This window comes from Sapajus apella, unplaced genomic scaffold, assembly GCF_009761245.1.
Source record: "Sapajus apella isolate SASKATOON/1434 unplaced genomic scaffold, GSC_monkey_1.0 scaffold40, whole genome shotgun sequence".
NCBI classification, from domain to species: domain Eukaryota; kingdom Metazoa; phylum Chordata; class Mammalia; order Primates; family Cebidae; genus Sapajus; species Sapajus apella.
The window spans coordinates 18901458-18923579 of record NW_022436980.1 but is presented as its reverse complement, the minus strand read 5'-3'; the positions used below and the strand labels follow the sequence as shown (position 1 = coordinate 18923579).

Genomic DNA, 22122 nt, shown 5'->3' with positions numbered 1-22122 from the left:
AACACAGAAGTACATTTTCATGACTTGTCTTTGCCAATGATTTCACAGTTATAACCACAAAAACACAAATAACAAGAGAAAAATGATAAATTGAACATCACCCAAATTTGAAACAAAGAACACTATTGGAATAGTGAAAAAGCAACCAACTAATCAAATGGGAGAAAATATTTACAAATAAGGTAACTGATAAAAGTACAGTATCCAGGCCAACCACAATGGCTCACACCTGTAATCCCAGCACTCTGGAAGACCAAGGCAGGAGGGGATTGCTGGAGGCTGAGTTTCAGGCCAGCCTGGGCAACATAGCAAGATCCCACCTCTTTAAGGAAAAAGGTATAGCATTCAAAATTTAAAAACAAAATCTTACAACTCAGTAAGATAAAGAAAAAAAAATTTAATGGGCAAAGAATGTGAATAGACATTTCTTCAAAAAAAAATACAAATGACAAAAAGCATCTTCAAAGACACTCAGTGTCATTAGTCATTAGGAAGTGCAAATCCAAACCAAAGAAGTGAAAGATCTCTGCAATGAAAACCATAAAACATTGATGAAAAAAACTGGAGAACAAAAGAACAGAAAGATATTCATGGGTCATGGGTTGAGTCAGTATTGTTTATCTTCTTCAAGAACAAAAAAATAAAATGAAAAAAGACTCAATGTGTTAAAATGTCATTGTTAAAATGTCCACACTAAACAAAGAAATCTATAGATTCACCAAAATCCCTATAAAAATATCAATAACATTCTTCCCAGAAGAAGGAAAAATACCCCTAAAATTTATATGGAAACACATAAAAATGCAATCAAAACCACAATGACATATCATTTCATACCCACTAGGATTAAGAATGAAGAAAAGAGAGGAGAAGGAAAAGGAAAATCTAAGAGCAAGAGAGAGAGAGAGAGAGAGAGAGAGAGAGAAAACAAGTGTTGGTGAGTATATAAAGAACCTGGAGCCCTCATACATTACTAGTGGAAATGTAATCGGTATAGCTACTGTAAGAAAAAAAAAAAGTATGGCAGTTCCTCAATAACTTAAACATAAAGTTACCACATGACACAGCAATTCCTATCTTAAGTATAAAACAAAAGAATGGAAAACAGGTTTTCAAACAGATACCTGTATGTTCATATAAGCATTATTCATAATAGCAAAAAAGGTGAAAACAATACAAACAGATGAACAGATAAATGTGATATAACCATACAACAGAATATTACTAGACCATAAAAAGAACTAAAGCACATACTATAACATAGATGAACTTTGAAAGCATTTGTGCTAAGGGAAACAGCACAGACACAAAAGATCATATAATGAGTGACTGTTTGTGTGAAATATCTAGAATAGGAAAATCCAAGCAACAGAAAACAAAGTAGTTATTTCCAGGGTCTGGAAAGTGGGGAGAACAGAGAGACAAAACAGGAAGTGAATGCTTAATGAGTAAAGAGTTTCCATTTGGGGTGATGAAAAGGTTCTGAAACCAGACAGAGAAAGTGGTTGCACAAAACTGTGAAAGAACTAAATGCTGCTAAATTGAACGCATTAAAATGGCTAAACATGATAAATATTGTGTTATATGTATTTTGTCACAACAACAACAAAAAGCATATAACTGCATCTCCAGCAAAAAACACAGCATTAAAAAAACCACTAAGAATAAAGAAACCGGGCACAGTGACTCATGCCTGTAATCCCAGCACTTTGAGAGATCAAGGTGGATGGATCCTTACAGGCCAGGAGTTCAAGACCAGCCTAGGCAACATGATGAAACCTTGTCTCAATTAACAATACAAAAATTAGCTAGGCATGGTGGTGCATGCCTGTAGTCCTAGCTACTTGGGAGTCTGAGGCACAATAATTGCTGGAACCCAGGATGCAGAGGTTTCAGTGAGCCAAGATCACACCACTGCATTCCAGCCTGGACAATAGAGCAAGACTCAGTCTTAAAAAAAGAGAAGAAGAAAAAAGAACAAGAAGAAAGAACAAGAAGAAAAAAGAAGAAAAGAAGAAGAAGAAAGAAGAAGAAACCACTAAGAATAAAGGAAAAAAAATGATCAACTAGATTCATCAAAATCAACTATTTCTGCTCATCAAACTACATACAATTAAGAAATAAAACAGCTACAGATTGAGAGAAAATATCTGCAGTACACATACTGACAACAGACTCATATCTTTACTATATAAAGAATTCCTATACATCAATAACAAAGACTAAAAACTCAGACTTGAACCAGGCACAGTGGCTTATGCCTGTAATCCCAACACTTTGGGAGGCTGAGGCAGGAAGATCACTTAGGTCAGAAGTTTGGTCTGATAGACAAAGTGAGACCCTATCTCTACCAAAAAAAAAATTTTTTTTTTAATTAGCCATTGGTGGTGGCATGTGTCTGTAGTCCCAGCTACTCAGGAGGCTGAGGCAGGAGGATCACTTGAGCCTAGGAGTCTGAGGTTGCATGGAGTTATAATCGTACCACTGCCCTCAGGCCTAGGTGACACAGCAAAACCCTGTTTCACAAATAAATAAATATATAAAATAAAAACTCAGATTAAAAAATGAGCAAGAATTCTACTAGAAATAAAATAGAATAAGAATAGTCTTCTCAGCTTCTTCCACTGAGTGGAACTAGGAATTCTAGACAGACTGCATGAAGAAGTCATCTTAGGACCCTGAAGAGTATATGATAAGAATGACAGTGTTGAACTCAAAGTAATACCAAACCTGCAGATCTAACCAAGTTCCAGAGACTTGCAACTTAATATTCAAAACGTCCAGGATATAATCAAAAACTGCTGGGCATATAAAGAATCTAGGAAATCTCAACAACTCACCGAAGATGAGAATCAAGAGCAGCTAAGTAGAAGAAGACAGAGATGTTGAAATTATCAGGAAAAAAAAATTATTTTACTTATTTATTTATTTTTGAGACAAGAGTTTGACTCTTGTTGCCCAGCCTGGAGTGCAGTGGTGCAATCTCGGCTCACCACAACTTCTGCCTCCCAGGTTCAAGCGATTCTCCTGTCTCAGCCTCCCAAGTAGCTGGGACTACAGATGCCCTCCACCACGCCCGGCTAATTTTTTGTATTTTTAGTGGAGACAGAGTTTCACCATGTTGGCCAGGCTGGCCTCAAACTCCTGACCTCTGGTGATCCACCTGCCTTGGCCTCCCAAAATGCTGGAATTAAAGGTGTGAGCCACCGTACCCAGCCAGAAAAAAACCTTAAAGTGACTATTAAACTGTTCTCTGAGAGGATGAACCCTCTTCAAAGAAGTAAAAAGACAGAAAATCTCAACAGAGAAACAGAAAATTTAAAAAGAAACAAATTGCAATTTGAGAACTACAAAGTAACATGACCAAATTTTTAAAAGCACTGAATGTCCTAAAGGAGGAGTCCCCAACCCCAGGCCATGGACTGGTACTGGTCCATGGCCTGTTAGGAACCAGGCCACACAGCAGGAGGTGAGCAGCAAGAAAGCAAGTGAAGCTTCATCTGTATTTACAGCCGCTCCCCATCATTCACATTACCACCTGAGCTCCACCTCCTGTCACGTCAGTGGCAGCATTAGATTCTCATAGCACAAATCCTATTATGAACTGTGCATGTGGTGATATTAGTTGCATGCTCCTCATGAGAATCTAATGACTGATGATCTGTCACTCTCCCATCTCCTCCATTTGGGAACATCTAGTTGCAGGAACTCAAGCTCAGGTCTCCCACCAATTCTACATTATAGTAAGTTGTATACTTATTTAATTCTATACTACAATGTAATAACAACAGAAATAAAGTACACAATAAATGTAATGTGCTTGAATCATTCCAAAACCATGCCACCCGCCCTACCACCTGGGTCCACAGAAAAATTTTCTTTATGAAACCTGGTGCCAAAAAGAGGTTGGGGACCGCTGGCCTAAAGTGCAGAAAGGAGACTGAAAAGGAGTTAGTGGATCTGGAGATAGACAGATCAAGAGAAATTATTCAAGCTGAAAAACAGAAAGAAAACAGATGCTTATGTAAATTTAATGTTACCTTTTTTTTTTTTTTTTTTTTTGAGACGGAGTTTCACTCTTGTTACCCAGGTTGGAGTGCAATGGCGCAATCTCGGCTCACCGCAACCTCCGCCTCCTGGGTTCAGGCAATTCTCCTGCCTCAGCCTCCTGAGTAGCTGGGATTACAGGCACGCGCCACCATGCCCAGCTAATTTTTTGTATTTTTAGTAGAGACGGGGTTTCACCATTTTGACCAGGATGGTCTCGATTTCTTGACCTCGTGATTCACCCGCCTCGGCCTCCCAAAGTGCTGGGATTACAGGCGTGAGCCACCGCGCCTGGCCAATGTTACCTTTTTTTAAAAAGAATGAAAATACATTGTAACAAAAAATTTAAAGTGGCCCACCCCACCACCACTGGCACCCACACATGTCATCTGGAGAATCAAAAATCAATCTACACTCCTCAATGTCACCAATGCACATCATCAGGGTTCCTAGGGAACAACCTAACCACCTGCTGCTACCACTTCCCACACACATCATTGGGGGTGGGGGTTGTCAAGCGAGACCCAGTCTGCCCAACCCCAGTACTGGTCTACATCATCCAAATGCCTAGGGATCAGTTCACCCACCACTGGCTCAGGCACATGCCTTCCAAAAACCTAAGGACAAGCCAACCCCACATACAGCTGTCACTGCCATTGCCTACACAAATCATCCAGAGGTCTGGAGACTGGCTCAACTCACCCAGCCATACTGGCACCCACACACACCACTCAGGCAACTAATGACAAGTCCACCCAGACCACTGCCATCACTACTGGTGCTTAAGGAGCAGCCCACCTGGGGAGTTCACAGGTTCAGCAAAGCCTCAGCATGGCTGCCATTAACAGCAGCAGTCTACATGACAGAACTCAGACACTGCTGACATGGGTTACAATCCAAAAAAATCATAAAAGATTACATGACTGTGCCTATGTAAAATAAAAGACAAGCCACTCCACAGAACCAACACTATAAATATATCTATAGGGAAAACGTCTTCCCCTACCAATGTTAATGAATAAATTGGAAGACTACAATAAACACAGACACCAACAAAAAGACATGAGAAACATGGAAAAGGAAGGGAACAAGACACCTAGAAAGAAACAAAATAATTTTTCAGTAAGACACCCATAAGAAAAGAAAATTATGGAATGCTGGAAAAAAATTTGAAAATCTGATAAAAAAGAAACTGAGATATATATATATTTTTTAAAAAGATAAATGATCCAAAAAATTAGGAAAACAATTTATGATCTCAATGAGAAATTCAACAAAGATTAATATCATTTTAAAAGTCCTAAAATTGAAGATTTCAATGAAATATAAAATATAGCTGAGAGCCTCAACAATAGACAAAAATCAAGCAGAAGAATTTTTGAACCTGAAAATAGATTTTTTTTAAATAACACATTCAGACAACAACAGTAAAAAACAATTTTAAAAAATGAAGAAAGGGCCGGGCGCAGTGGCTCACGCCTGTAATCCCAGCATTTTGGGAGGCCGAGGCGGGTGGATCATGAGGTCAAGAGATCGAGACCATCCTGGTCAACAAGGTGAAACCCCGTCTCTACTAAAAATACAAAAAAAAAATTAGCTGGGCATGGTGGTGCGTGCCTGTAATCCCAGCTACTCAGGAGGCTGAGGCAGGAGAATTGCTTGAACCCAGGAGGCAGAGGTTGCGGTGAGCCGAGATCGTGCCATTGCACTCCAGCCTGGGTAACAAGAGCGAAACTCCGTCTAAAAAAAAAAGAAGAAAGACTACGTAACATATGGGATGCCATAAAGTGATCAAATCTTCAAATTATGGGAGTTTCAGAAAGAGAAATGGGAAAAAACATTTAAAAAAAATTATAGCTGAAAATTTCCAAAGTCTTACAAAAGATACAAACATGAAGATACAGAAGTACAAAATTCCTCAAATACATTCAATCCATAAAAGGTTTCTAACAAGGTGTATCATAGTCAAACTGTGAAAAGCCAAAGACAGAATTCAATAAATAGGAAGAAAAACATCAAATCACATGTAAGAAAATCCCCATAATATTAAAAGCAAATTTCTCAGCAGAAGCCTTACAGGTATATGACAATATATTACAAGTGCTTGGGAAAATAATGTCAGCCAATAATACTATATCCAGCCAACCTATCATTAAAAATGAAGGACAAATAACATCTTTCCCAGACAAACAAAAGCTAAGGGAATTCATCACACTACACTACAAAAAATGTTTAAGAGAGTCTTGTATTTAAAAGTGAAAGGACAGTATCTACCATCAAAAAAACACACAAAAGTATAAAACTCAATAGTAGAGCAGACATACAAATAAGATGGAGAATGGAGTCACATGTTATCACTACAAAAAAAAACCACCAAATCATAAAGGTAAATAATTAAAGGAAGAGAGAGATAAAGATATAAAAACAGTGAGAAACCCATTAACAAAATGAGAGGAGTAAGTCATTTTTTTAAAACTTTTAAATTCAGAGGTACCTGTGCAGGTTTGTTACATAGATAAACTTGTCATGGGGAGTTGCTATACAGATTACTTAATCACCCAGATATTATGCCTAGTACTCCTAAGTTATTTTGCCTGATCCTCTCCCCTCCTCTCACCCTCCACCTTCTAAAAGGCTCTGGCATGTATTGTTCCCCTCTGTGTCCATGTGTTTTCATAACTTAGCTCCCACTTCTAAGTGAGAACATGCAGTGTTTGGTTTTCTCTTCCTGCATTAGTTTGCTAAAGATAATGACCTCCAGCTCCATCCAAGTCCCTTGCAACAGTCATGATCTCATTCTGTGGTGTATATGTGCCACATTTTCTTTATGCAATCTAACATTGCTGGGCATTTAAGTTGATTCCATCTCTTTGCTTTTGTGAATACTGCTGCAAGAAACTTATATATGCATGTGTCTTTATAAAAGAACAATGTATATTCCTTTGGGTATACACCCAGTAATGGGATTGCTGGGGTGGATGGTATTTCTGTCTTTAGGTCTTTGAGGAATGGCACACTGTCTTCCACAATGGGTGAACTAATTTACATTCTCACCAACAGTTTATAAGCATTCATTTTTCTCCACAGCCTTACCAGCATCTGTTATTTTTGCAGTTTTTGGTAATAGTTACTCTGACTGGTGTGAGACTGTATCTCACTGTGGTTTTGATTTGCATTACTCCAATGACTGGTGATATTGAGCTTTCTTGCATATGATTGTTGGCTGCATGTATGTCTTCTTTGGAAAAGTACCTACTCATGTCCTTGGCCCATTTTATAATGGGGTTGTTTTTTGCTTGTAAATTTGCTTAAGTTCCTTATAGATGCAATATATTAGACTTTTGTCAGATGCATCGTTTGCAAAAAATTTCTCCCATTCTGTAGACTGTTTACTCTTTTGATAGTTTCTTCTGCAGTGCAGAAGCTCTTCAGTTTAGATTCCATTTGTCAGATTCTGCTTTTGTTGCAATTGCTTTTGTTATCTTTATCATGAAATCTTTGCCCATGCCTATGTCCTGAATGGTACTGCCTAGGTTGTCTTCCAGAGTTTTCAGTTTGGGGTTTTACATTTAAGACTTTAATCCATCTTGAGCTAATTTTTGTACATGGTGTAAGGAAGGGGTCCAGTTTCAATTATCTGCATATGGCTAGCCAGTTATCCCAGCACCATTTATTGAATAAGGAATCATTTCCCCATTGCTTGTTTCTTTCAGGTTTGCCAAAGATCAGATAGCTGTGGGTATGTAGTCTTATTCCTGGGTTCTCTATTCTGTAATTGGTCAGTATGCCTGTAGCATAGTTTGAAGTTGGATAGCATGATGTGTTCAGCTTTGTTCTTTTTGCTTAAGATTGCCTTGGCTATCTAGGCTTTTTTTTTGGTTCCATATGAATTTTAAAACAGTTTTCTCTAGTTCTGTAAAAAATGTCATTGGTAGTTTGAGAGGAAGAGCATGAAATCTACAAATTGCTTTGGGCAGTTTGGTCATTTTAACGATATTGATTGCTTCTCTCCATGAGAATGGAATGTGCTTGTCATTTCTGCTTTCTTTGAGTAGTGTTTTGTAGTTCTCTTTGAAGAGATCTTTCACCTCCCTAGTTAGATGTATTCCTAGGTATTTTATTCTTTTTGTGACAGTTGTGAATGAGAGTTCATTCCTAATTTGGTCTCAGTTTGATTATTCTTGGTGTATTGGAGTGCTACTGATTTTTAAACACTGATTTTCTTTGCTGAGACTTTGCTGAAGTTGCTTATCAGTTTAAGAAGCTTTTGGGCTGAGAATACAGGGTTTTCTAGAACTAGGAGCATGTTATCTGCAAACAGGGAGTGTTTGACTTCTTCTCTATGTGGATGCCCTTTATTTCTTTCTCTTACCTGACTGCCCTGGCCAGGACTTCCAATACTATGTTGAATAGGAGTGATGAAGTGGGTATCCTTGTCTTCTGGCAGTTTTCAAGGAGAATGCTTTGCTTTCACCCATTCAGTATCCTGTTGGCTGTGGGTTTGTCATAAATTGATCTTATTATTTTGAGTATGTGAGAGGAGTAAGTCTTCACTACCAATAACAACCTTGAATGTAACTGGTTTAAAAACTCCACAATTAAAAGATTTAGACTGGCTGAACAGATAAAGCACAAGACCCAACATAATGCTGCCTACAGGAAACTCACTTCGCCTGTAAAGACACACGTGAGGCCGGGCGCGGTGGCTCACGCCTGTAATCCCAGCACTTTGGGAGGCCGAAGCGGGTGGATCACGAAGTCAAGAGATCGAGATCATCCTGGTCAAAATGGTGAAACCCCGTCTCTACTAAAAATACAAAAAATTAGCTGGGCATGGTGGTGCGTGCCTGTAATCCCAGCTACTCAGGAGGCTGAGGCAGGAGAATTGCCTGAACCCAGGAGGCGGAGGTTGCGGTGAGCCGAGATCGCGCCATTGCACTCCAGCCTGGGTAACATGAGTGAAACTCCGTCTCAAAAAAAAAAAAAAAAAAAAAAAAACGACACACGTGAAGTGAAAAGCGAAGGGATGTAATGGATACATATATATATATATATATATATATCTCCCATGTAAGTGGAAACCAACAATATGCAGGAGTAGCCATACTTACATCAAACAAATAGACATTAAGATTAAAAAATAAATAAATAAAAAGAGACAAGGCAGTGTGGCAATTCCTCAAAAATCTAGAAGCAGAAATGTCATCTGACCCAGCAATCCCATTACTGGGTATACACCCAAAGGAATACAAATCATTTTATTTTATAAAGATACATGCACACATATGCTCACTGCAGCATTATTCACAATAGGAAAGACATGGAGATCAACCCAAATGCCCATCCATGATAGACTGTATAATGAAAATGTGGTACATGTACAACAGAGAATACTATACAGCCATAAAAAGAAATGAGGTGATGTCCTTTGCAGGGACATGAATGGAGCTGGAAGCCATGATCCTCAGCAAACTAACACAGAAACAGAAAACCAAAACCACATGTCCTCACACATAAGTGGGAACTGAACAATGAGAACACATGGAAACATGGTGGGGAATAACATACACTGGAGCCTATCAGCGGGACTGAGGGGAGAAAGAGCATCAGGAAGAACAGCCAATGGATACTGGGCTTAATACCTAAGTGATGGGTTGGTATGTGCAGCATAACACCATGGCACATGTTTACCTATGTAACAAACCTGCACATCCTCCACATGTACCCTGGAACTTAAAATAAAATTGAAGGGAAAAAAATAAATATACTGCAAAACTTAAAAAAAAAATAAAAAGAGACAAAATCGTCATCATATACCGATAAAGAGATAAACTCAGAAAGACAGCATAACAATTATAAACATACACGCACCCAACCCAGGAGCACTCAGATAAATAAAACAAATATGAGAACTAAAGAGAGAGATAAATCTCAGTACAATGATAGTTAGAGAATTAAACGTCCCACCTCCAATATCTAGAAGGAAAAAAAAACAAAAAACAAAAATTGAACATTTCTATACTATAGACTAGATAGACCTAACAGACATTTACAGAACATTTCATCCAACAGCTACAGACTACATATTCTTCTCATGAACACAAAAAAACATTCTCCAGGATAGACCATATGTTAGGCCACAAAGCAAACCTCACCAAATTTTTTATTATTACACTTTAAGTTCTGAGATACATGTACAAAATGTGCAGGTTTGTTACAGAGGTATACATACGCCACTGTGGTTTGCTGAACCCATCAACCCGCCACCTACGTTAGGTGTTTCTCCTATTGCTATCCCTCTCCTTACCCGCTCCCTACCAGGCTCCGGTGTATGACGTTCCCCTCCCTGTATCCATGTGTTCTCATTGTTCAACTCCCACTTATGAGTGAGAACATGCAGTGTTTGGTTTTCCTGTTCCTGTGTTAGTTTGCTGAGAATGATGGTTCCCAGCTTCATCCATGTCCCTGAAGAGGACATGAACTCTTTTTTATCGCTGCATAGTATTCCATGGTGTATATGTGCCACATTTTCTTTATCCGGTCTATCATTGATGGGCATTTGAGTTGATTTCAAGTCTCTGCTATTGTAAATAGTGCTACAATAAACATACGTGTGCATGCGTCTTTATAGGAGAATGATTTATAATCCTTTGGATATATAACCAGTAATGGAATTGCTGGGTCAAATAGTATTTCTGGTTCTAGATCCTTGAGGAATCGCCAGACTGTCTTCCACAATGGTTGAATTAATTTACAGTCCCACCAACAGTATAAAAGTGTTCCTATTTCTCCAGATCCTCCGCAGCATCTGTTGTTTTCCGACTTTTTAATGATCACCATTCTAACTGGTGTGAGATAGTATCTCATTGTGCTTTGATTTGCATTTCTCTAATGACCAACGATCATGAGCTTTTTTTCATGTTTGTTGGCCGCATAAATGTCTTCTTTTGAGAGGCATCTGTTCACATCCTTTGCTCACTTTTTGATGGGGTTGTGTTCTTTTTCTTGTAAATTTAAGTTCCTTATAGATTCTGGATATTAGCCCTTTGTCAGACGGATAGATTGCAAAAATTTTCTCCCATTCTCTAGGTTGCCTGTTCATTCTGATGATGGTTTCTTTTGCTGTGTAGAAGCTCTTTAGTTTAATTAGATCCCATTTGTCAATTTTGGCTTTTGTTGCAATTACTTTTAGTGTTTTAGTCATTAAGTCTTTGCCCATGCCTATGTCCTGAATGGTATTGCCTAAAATCTCACCAATTTTTTAAAAATCAAAACTATATCAGTGTCTTCACACCACAATGCGGGGTGTGTGTGGGGGGGGGGAAGCTAGAAACCAGTGAGAGGAACTTTGGAAATGATACAAATACATGGAAATTAAACAACATGCTCCTGAATGACCACTGAGTAAAGGAGGAAATTAAGAGAGAAATCAAGAAATGTCTTGAAACAAGTAAAAATATAAATTCAGCATATAAAACCTGTAAGATACTGCAAGAGCAGTTTTGAGAGAAATTTATAGCAATAAATGCATATGACAAAAAAAGTACAAAGGTTTTAAGTAAAAAAAAAAAAAACCTATTAATACACCTGAAAAAAACGACAACAGTCAGAACAAGCCAAAACAAAATCAGTAGATAGCTAGCGTGGTGGCTCACACCTGTGATCCCAGCACTTTGAGGGGCTAACACGGGCAAATCACTTGAGGTCAGGAGTTTGAGACCAGCATGGCCAACATGGTGAAACCCCATCTCTACTAAAAATGCAAAAATTAGCTGAGTATGGTGGTGGGTACCTGTAATCTCCAGCTACTTGGGAAACTGAGGCAGGAGAATCACTTGAACCTGGGAGGCGGAGGTTGCAGTGAGCCAAGATCATGCCACTGCACTCCAGCCTGGGTGACAGAGCAAATCCCCATTTCAGAAAAAGAAAAAGTTAGTAGAGAAAAGAAAATAAACATCCAAAATTAAGGAAAACAGGGAGACTAAAAATATACTACAAAGGATCAATGAAAAGAGGTTTTGTTTTTGTTTTTCTAAAGAGAATCTTGATGAACAACTGGCTAGACTGGCCAACACATATACATACATACATACATACCCAAATAAACAAAATCAGAAATGAAAAAAGAGACATTCTAACTGATACCAGAGAAATATAAAATATTATCATAGACTACTATGAACAACTACCTGCTAACAAACTGAAAAACTTAGAAAAAGATAGATAAATTTCTGGACACATGCAACCTATTGAGACTGAACCAGAAAGAAACAGAAACCCTGAACAAACCCAATAACAAATAACAAGACTGAAGGAGAAGACCAAGCACAGTGGCTCACGCCTGCAATCCCAGTGCTTTAGAAGGCCAAGGTCAAAAGACTGCTTGAGTCCAGGAGTTTGTGAACAGCCTAGGCAATATAGCAAGACCCCGCCTCTACCAAGAAAGTTTTTTTAATTAGCCAGCCATGGTGGTACATACCTGTGGTCCTAGCTGCTCAGGAGGCTGAGTTGAAAGGATCACCGGAGCTCAGGAATTCTAGGCTAGGCTACAAGGTGCTACAATCATTCCACTGCACTCTACCCTGGGCAACAGAGCAAGACCCTGTCACTAAAGAAAATTTAAAAGATTGAGTAATAAAAAGGCTTCCAAAAAAGAAAAGCCCATATCCTGATGGTGTCATTGCCAATTTCTACCAAGCTTATAAAGAAGAATTAATACCAAATCTCAATAGAAGATAATAAAATTCTTCCTAACTCATTCTATGAAGTCATCCATACGCTAATACCAAAAGAAGACAAAGAAACACACAAAAAGAAAGCTTCAGGCCAATATCTCTTATAAAAATAGATACAAAACACCTCAACAGAATATTATTAATAGCATACTGAATCTAAAAGCATGTTAAAAAGATAATAAACCATAATCTACGTGAAACTGTATTCAGGGATGCAAGAATGGTTCAACATATGCAAATCAATAAACATGTCCCATCACATCAACAGGATGAAGAATAAAAATCATGTAGTCACCTCAGTAGATGTAGAAAAAATATCTGATAAAATAACGTATCACTTTATGATAAAACTGCTCAAGAAACTAGCCATAAAAGGAACATATCTCAACAGAATAAAGGCCATATGTTACAAATCCACAGCTAACATCATACTGAATGAAGAAAAGCTAAAGACTTCCCTCTAAGAACTGGAACAAAACAGGATGCACATATTCACCACTCTTATTCGACATAGTAATGGAAGTCCTAACCAGAGCAATCAAGCAACAGAAAAAAATAAAAGAGATCCAAATTGGAAAAGAGGAAGTAAAATTGTCCCTCTTTGCAGAGGACATGATCTTATATTTAGAAAAACCTAAAAACTTCACCAAAAAACTCAGATTTCAGCTGACTGCAATGGCTCATGCTGGCTGTTCCAGCACTATGAGAGGCCAGGGCAGGAATTCAAGACTAGCCTGAGCACCACTGTGAGACATCATCCTCTGCAAAACAATTGTAAACAATAAAAATTAGTCAGGTATGATGACACATGCCTGTAGTTCTAGCTACTTGAGAGGCTAAGGCAGGAAAATGGTTTCCTTAAGCCCAGGAAAATGCAGTGAACCATGGTCATGCCCCTATATTCCAGATGGGGTGATAGAGTGAAACTGTCTCAAAAAAAAAAAAAAAAAAAGACTCAGATCTCATATGGAGGTTCAGATAAGATGAAAGATGCAAAATCAACATAGAAAAAAGTAGTGATTCTGTCCTAGCTACTAGGGAGGCTGAGGTGGGATCACTTGAGCCCAGGAAGCAGAGGTCACAGTGGGCCAAGACTGAGCCACTGCACTCCAGCCTAGGCAACAGGGTGAGACTCTGTCTCAAAAAAAAAAAAAAAAAAAAAAAAAAAAGGTAGTGATTTTACATACCAATAATGAACTAATTGAAAATGAAATCCAGATAGCAATTCCATTTACAACAGCTACCAAAAAAAAATTAAATAACTAGGAATAAATTTAACCAAAGTAGTAAAAGACCTCTGTGAGGAAAACTACAAAATACTGATGGAAAAAAGTGAAGAGGACAGGAACAAATGCAAGACATACCACGCTTATAAACTGGAAGAATGTGTATTGTTAAAATGACCATACTATTCAAAGCAATCTACAGATTCAATACAATCCCTAACAAAACACCAATGACTATTTCACAGTAATGACTATTTCACAGAAAATAAACCTAAAATTGGTAAGGAAACCAGAATCCAAATCGCCAAAGAATTCCTGAGCAAAAAGAACAAAGCTAAAGGCATCATACTGCCCAACTTCAAACTACATTGCAAGACTGTGGTAACCAAAACAGCATGGTATTGGTATTAAAACAGACACATAGAGCAATGGAACAGAATAAAGAACTCATAAATAAAGCCATGTATTTGCCGGGCGCGGTGGCTCAAGCCTGTAATCCCAGCACTGTGGGAGGCCGAGGCGGGTGGATCACGAGGTCAAGAGATCAAGACCATCCTGGTCAACATGGTGAAACCCCGTCTCTACTAAAAATACAAAAAATTAGCTGGGCATGGTGGCATGTGCCTGTAATCCCAGCGACTCAGGAGGCTGAGGCAGGAGAATTGCCTGAACCTGGGAGGCGGAGGTTGCGGTGAGCCGAGATCGCGCCATTGCACTCCAGCCTGGGTAACAAGAGCGAAACTCCGTCTCAAAAAAATAAATAAATAAATAAATAAATCCATGTATTTAAAGTAAAGTGATTTTAAACTCAGTTACCACTAACATACACTAGAGAAGGAACACCTGTTTGATAAATGGTGCTGAGAAAACAGGATATCCACATGCAGGAGAATAAAACCAGACCCCAATTTCTCACCACACACAAAATTCAACTTAAGATGGACTGACTACTTAAACATAATACCTGAAACTATAAAAGTGCAAAAAGGAAACACCCCAGGACATCGGACTAGGCAAAGATTTTATAACTAAGACCTCAAAAGGTCTCAAAAGCAACAAAATCAAAATTAGACAATGGCTTCTATATAGCCAAAGAAACAACCAAGGAATAAAGAGACATTTTACAGAACAGGAAAGGATCCAAGATGGCCAAATAGGAACAGCTACGGAGTGCAGTTCCCAGCAAGAACAATGCAGAGGGTGAGTGCCCACAGCATTTCCAAACAAATTTTCACTGTCCACAGACCAGGAGATTCCTGGGCCGAAAAGCACTACAAGTTTTTAGCACGGCTATTTCAGCCAGTACTGGGATGGCGCACAGAAACTCACACAAATCTGGTCTGCCACTTCAACTGGTGCCTAGAATGCCTGGGAGACAGAGCTGTCCAATCAACTGAAAGGAAGGGGGCTGAGACTGGGAGCCAGGCGACCTGGGTCGGCAGGTACCACCCCCACAAAACAAGCAATCTGAAACACTGTGGATTGAGAGTTTCACAACAACCACAGCTGGACCCAGGACGGTCCAGCTCAGTCAGTAGAAGGGCGACTACCACTACTGAGGCAGTCCACCACTACCGAGGCAGTTCACACAGCAGCTGGGCAGAGCCTGCAGCAGCTCAACAACACCTCTGCTGGCAGACTGTGACTAGACTACTCCGTGCAGGGCAGAGCATCTATCAAAAAAGGCAGCAACACAACAGGAACTTATAAATAAAGCCGACCTTCCTGGAACAGAGCACCTGGGAAAAGAGGAGGTTATCAGTTCCATTGCAGCAGACTTAAAAGTATCTGCCCAACTGTTCTTCACAGAACAATGGAGCTCCCAGCACAGTACTTGAGTTCCTACAAGGGATGGTCTGTCTCCTCAAGCAGCTCCCTGACCCCCATAAACCAAAGGCACACTTCATAAAGGAGAGCTCAGGCCAACGTCTGGCAGGTACTCTTCTGTGACAAAGATAACAGAAGAAACCAGCATCAACCCTTACTGTTCTGAAGCCCCCGCAGGTGATCCCCAGGCAAGCAGGGTCTGGAGTGGGCCTCCAGCAGCCCTGCAGCAGAGGGGCCTGACTCTTAGAAGGAAAACTTAGAAACAGAAAAAATAACTTCATCATTAACAAAAGGATGTCCACTCAGACAACTCATCCAAAAGTCACCAACTACAAAGACCACAGGTAGATAAACCCATGAAGATGGGAAGAATCCAGTACAAAAAGGATGAAAACACCAAAACCAGAACGCCTCTCCTCCTCCAAGGGATCACAAATCCTCACCAGCTAGGGATCAAAGATGGATGAAAAATGAATCCGATGAATTGACAGAAACAGGCTTCAGAAGATGGGTAATAACAAACTTCTCAGAGCTAAAAGAACACGTGCTAACTCAATGCAAAAAAACTAAGAACCTAGAAAAAACGGTTAGATGAGATGCTAACTAGAATAAACAGCTTAGAGACGAATATAAACGACTTGATTGAGCTGAAAAACACAGCACAAGAACTTCGCAAAGCATACACAAGTTTCAATAGCCAAATCAATCAAGCAGAAGAAAGGATATCAGAGATTGAAGACCACCTCAATGAAATAAAGAGAAGGCAAGAAAAGAGAAAAAATGAGTGAAAAGACATAAACAAAGCCTCCAAGAAATATAGGATTATGTGAAAAGACCTAATCTACATTTGATAGGTGTACCTGAATGTGACGGAGAGAATGAATACAAGCTGGAAAATACTCTTCAATATATTATCCAGGAGAACTTCACCAACCTAGCAAGCCAGGCCAATATTCAAGTCCGGGAAATACAGAGAACACCACAAAGATATTCCTCAAGAGCAACACCAAGGCACATAATCATCAGATTTACCAGGGTTGAAACGAAGGAGAAAATGCTAAGGGCAGCCAGAGAGAAAGGTTAAGTTACCCACAAAGTTCCGCTCATCAGACTCACAGTGGATCTCTCCACAGAAACCCTACCAGCCAGAAGAGAGTGGAGGCCAATATTCAACATCCTTAAAGAAAAGAACTTTCAACCTAGGATTTTGTGTCCAGCCAAACTAAGCTTCATAAGCGAAGGAGAAAGAAAAACCTTTATGGACATGCAATTGCTAAGAGATTTCCTCATCACCAGGCCTGCCTTACAAGAGCTCCTGAAAGAAGCACTAAACATAAAAAGGAACAACCAATACCAGCCACTCCAAAAACATACCAAATCGTAAAGACCATCGACACAATAAAAAAATGCGTAAACAGGCAAAACATCCAGCTAGCATCAAAATTGCAAGATCAAATTGACACATAACAATATTATTATTAAATGTAAATGGGCCAAATGCCCCAATCAAAAGACACAGACTGGCATATTGGATAAAAAGTCAAGACCCATCATTGTGCTGTATCCAGGAAACCCATCTCACGTGCAAGGACACACACATAGGCTAAAAATAAAGTGATGGAGGAAGATTTATCAAGGAAATGAAGAGCAAAAAAAAGCAGGAGTTGTGATCCTGGTCTCTGATAAAATGGACTTTAAACCAACAACAATTAAAAGAGATAAAGAAGGGCATTACATAACAGTAAAAGGATCAATGCATCAAGAAGAGCTAACGATCCTAAATATATACACACCCAATACAGGAGCAACCAGGTACATAAAGCAGGTTCTTAAGGACCTACAAAGAGACGTAGACTCCCACACAATAATAGTGGAAGACTTTAACACTCCACTGTCAATATTAGACAGGTCAACAAGACAGAAAATTAACAAGGATATCCAGGACGTTAACTCAGATATAAACCAAGCTGACCTAATAGACATCTACGGAAATCTCCACCCCAATCCACAGAATATGCATTCTTCTCAGCACCGCATTGCATCTACTCTAAAATTGACCATATAGTAGGAAGGAAATCACTTCTCAGCAAATGCAAAAGAACAGAAATCATAACAAACAGTCTCTCAGACCACAGGGCAATCAAATTAGAACTCAGAATTAAGAAACTAACTCAGAACCGCACAGCCTCATGGAAACTGAACAACTGGTTCCTGAATGTGGACTAGGTAAACAATGAAATGAAGGCAGAAATAAAGATGTTCTTTGAAACCAACCAGAACAAAGACATAACATACCAGAATCTCTGGGACACATTTAAAGCAGTGTCTAGAGGGAAATTTATAGCAATAAATGCCCACATGAGAAGCAAGTAAAGATCTAAAATTGACACCCTATCGTGAAAATTGAAAGAGGTAGAGGAGCAAGATAAAAAATCTCAAAAGCTAGCAGAAGACAAGAAATAACTAATATCAGAGCAGAACTGAAGGAGATAGAAGCACAGAAAACCCTTCAAAAAGTCAATAAATCCAGTAGCTGGTTTTTAAAAGATCAACAAAATAGACCACTAGCCAGATTAATAAAAAAGAAAAGGGAGAATAATCAAATAGATGCAATAAAAAACAATTAAGGGGACATCACCACAGATTCCACGGATATACAAACTACATCAGAGATTACTTACTACAAACAACTCTATGTACATAAACCAGTAAACCTAGAAAAAATGGATAAATTCCTGGACACTTGCACCCTCCCAAGCCAAAACCAGGAAGTAGCTGAAATCTTGAATAGACGAATAATAAGGGCTGAAGTTGAGGCAGCAATTAATAGCCTACCAACCAAAAAAAGCCCAGGTCTAGACAAGTTTACAGCCAAATTCTACCAGAGGTACAAAGAAAAGCTGGTACCATTCCTTCTGAAACTATTCCAAACAATCCAAAAAGAGGGTATCTTTCCCAAATCATTTTATAAGACTAACATCATCTCACCAAAATCCAGCAGAGATTCAACAAAAAAAGAAAACTTCAGGCCAATAACCATGATGAACATAGATGCAAAAATCTTCAATAAAATATTGGCAAACCAATTGCAACAGCACATCGAAAAGCTTATCCATCACGATCAAGTAGGCTTCATTCCAAGGATGCAAGGCTGGTTCAACATATGCAAGACTATAAATGTAATCCACCACGTAAACAGAACCAAGACAAAAACCACACGATTATCTCAATAGATGCAGAGAAGGCCTTCGACAAAATTCAACAGCATTTTATGCTAAATACTCTCAATAAACTAGGTATCAAAGGAATATATCTCAAAGCAATAAAAGCTATTTATGACAAACCTACAGCCAATATCATACTGAATGGGCACAAACTAGAAGCATTCCCTTTGAAATCTGGCACAAGGATGCCCTCTCTCACCACTCCTATTCAATATAGTATTGAAAGTTCTAGCCAGAGTAATCAAGCAAGAAAAAAAAATGGGTATTCAATTAGGAAAAGAGAAAGTCAAATTGTCTCTATTTGCAGACAAGATTGTATATTCAGAAGACGCTATCATCTCAGCCCAAAATCTCCCGAAGCTGATAAGCAACTTCCGCAAAGTCTCGGGATACAAAATCAATGTGCAGAAATCACAAGCATTTCTATATACCAGTAATAGATTAACAAGAGCCAAATCATCAGCAAACTTCCAATCACAGTTGCTACAAAGAGAATAAAATACCTAGGAATACAACTAACAAAGAATGTAAAGGACCTCTTCAAGGAGAACTAAAAACCACTGCTCAACAAAATAAAAGAAGACACAAACAGATGGAAAAACATTCCGTGCTTATGGTTAGGAAGAATCAATATCACAAAAATGGCCATACTGCCCAAAGTAATTTACAGATTCAATGCTATCCCCATAAAGCTACCAATAACTTTCTTCACAGAACTGGAAAAAACCACCTTAAACTTCATATGGAATGAATAGAGAGCCCACACAGCCACAACAAACCTAAGCAAAAAGAACAAAGCTGGAGGCATCACGCTACCTGATTTCAAACTATATTATAAGGCTACAGTAATAAAAACAGCATGGTACTGGTACCAAAACAGAGATATAGATCAATGAAACAGAACAGAGGTCTTGGAGGCAACGTCACACATCTACAACTATCTGATCTTTGACAAACCTGACAAAAACGAGCAATGGGGAAAGGACTCCCTGTTTAATAAATGGTATTGGAAAAACTGGTTAGGAGTGTACAGAAAGCAGAAATTGGACCCCTTCCTGACACCTTACACTAAACTTAACTCCAGATGGATTAAAGACTTAAACATAAGACCTAACAACATAAAAGCCCTAGAAGAAAATCTAGGCAAAACCAATCAGGACATAGGCACAGGCAAGGACTTCATGACTAAAACATCAAAAGCATTGACAACAAAAGCCAAAATACACAAACAGGACCTAATTAAACTCCAGAGCTTCTGCACAGCAAAAGAAACAATTATTAGAGTGAACCAGCAACCAATAGAATGGGAAAAAATTTTTGCAATCTACTCATCTGACAAAAGGCTAATATCCAGAATCTACAAAGAACTAAAACAGATTTACAAGAAAAAAAAAAAAAAAACATCCAAAAGTGGGTGAAAATATGAACAGACACTTTGCAGAAGACATACATGAGGCCAACAAACATGAAAAAATGCTCATCACCACAGATTATTAGAGAAATGCAAATCAAAACCACAGTGAGATACTGCCTCACACCAATTAGAATGGCGATCATTAAAAAATCTGGAGACAACAGATGCTGGAGAAGAGGTGGAGAAACAGGAACACTTTTACACTGTTGGTGGGAGTGTAAACTAGTTCAACCATTGTGGAAGACAGTGTGGAGCTTCCTCAAGGACCGAGAAATAGAAATTCCATTTGACCCAGCAATCCCATTACTGGGTATATATCCAAAGAATTATAAATCAATCTATTATAAAGACACATGTACACGTATGTTCATAGTGGCACTGTTTACAATAGCAAAGACCTAGAAGCAACCCAAATGCCCATCAACGATAGACTGGACAAGGAAAATGTGGCACATATACACCATGGAATACTATGCAGCCATAAAAAATGATGAGTTTGTGTCCTTTGTAGGGACATTGATGAATCTGGAAACCATCATTCTCAGCAAACTGACACAAGAACAGAAAATCAAACACCACATGTTCTCACTCATAGGCAGTGATGAACAATGAGAACACGTGGACACAGGGAGGGGAGCATCACACACTGGGGTCTGTTGCAGGGGGGCCAAGGGAGGGAAACGGGGAACTGGGGAGGTGGAGGAGGGATAACATGGGGAGAAATGCCAGATGTAGGTGATGGGGAGATGGAGGCAGCAAACCATATTGCCATGTGTGTACCTATGCAACAACCCTGCATGATCTGCACATGTACCCCAGAATCTAAAGTACAATAAAAAATAAATAAGGCATTTAAAAAAAAGAGAGAGAATCCCCTTTATTTTGCTTCATTAGTACCATTTTAACCAGTAGATTTATAAATAATGAATGCTTTTTTTGTGCCTCTTAATTTAGATCCTGCATATGCAGTACTTATACCGTGTAAGTATGTTGATTGAATTCACTGGGGTGAATGTGGAATAACTGATAAAACGTATTTCCACAAGTTGCCACTACTTCAAATTATTTGTCTGCCCTTCAGCCAGGGTGTGAACTCCATTTTAGCACATCTGAGTGAGATGTCCTTCCGGTCTACATGAGACATGGAAATTTCTTAACATCACAAAGCTTTGTTTGCTGCTTTTGTGTAGAAAAGTTGGATGTAGCAGTTCCAAAGGAAACAGAAATGGATCATATAATTTGTAGTACAAACATGTCTATTTTAGCTTACACATCTGTGTTTTAATTGAACTGGATATCAGTATTAGGATCATGTACTTAGTATCACACCTAAAACTGCATATTATTTAATTGTATTGATTTATTTTACTTAAAAGGAATTATTCCTAAAAATACTATTTGATGTGCAATGAAGCATATGGCTGTACTTCCACAAAATAACTTTAGGGCTTAATATTTCTTTGTATAAAATATTTTTAAAATAAAATATAAGCTTCTTAACATAGAATACTGATGAGATTTATACATTATTAGAAACAACTCTTATTTGTAAAGATATCACCAATATCAAAGGTGAATAAATTCCTAAAGTTTGTCTTATAAAAAAAAAAAAAAAAAAACAGGAGAAAATATTTGCAAAATACTCACCT

General features: G+C 38.7%; 1 protein-coding gene across 7 annotated transcripts in view; it reads right to left on the bottom strand.

Annotated features, from left to right (window-relative positions):
- Window positions 1-22122, bottom strand: part of SENP7 (SUMO specific peptidase 7) — a 189669-nt gene that overhangs the window by 125249 nt on the left and 42298 nt on the right. Inside the window, exon 2 of one of the 7 annotated variants that reach the window (XM_032299252.1) lies at window positions 8420-8540. The exons of the other annotated variants lie outside the window; for them this stretch is intronic. The gene's annotated coding sequence lies outside the window, so the exon portion shown is untranslated. The remainder of the gene's footprint in view (window positions 1-8419; window positions 8541-22122) is intronic. 7 annotated transcript variants of the gene reach the window in all.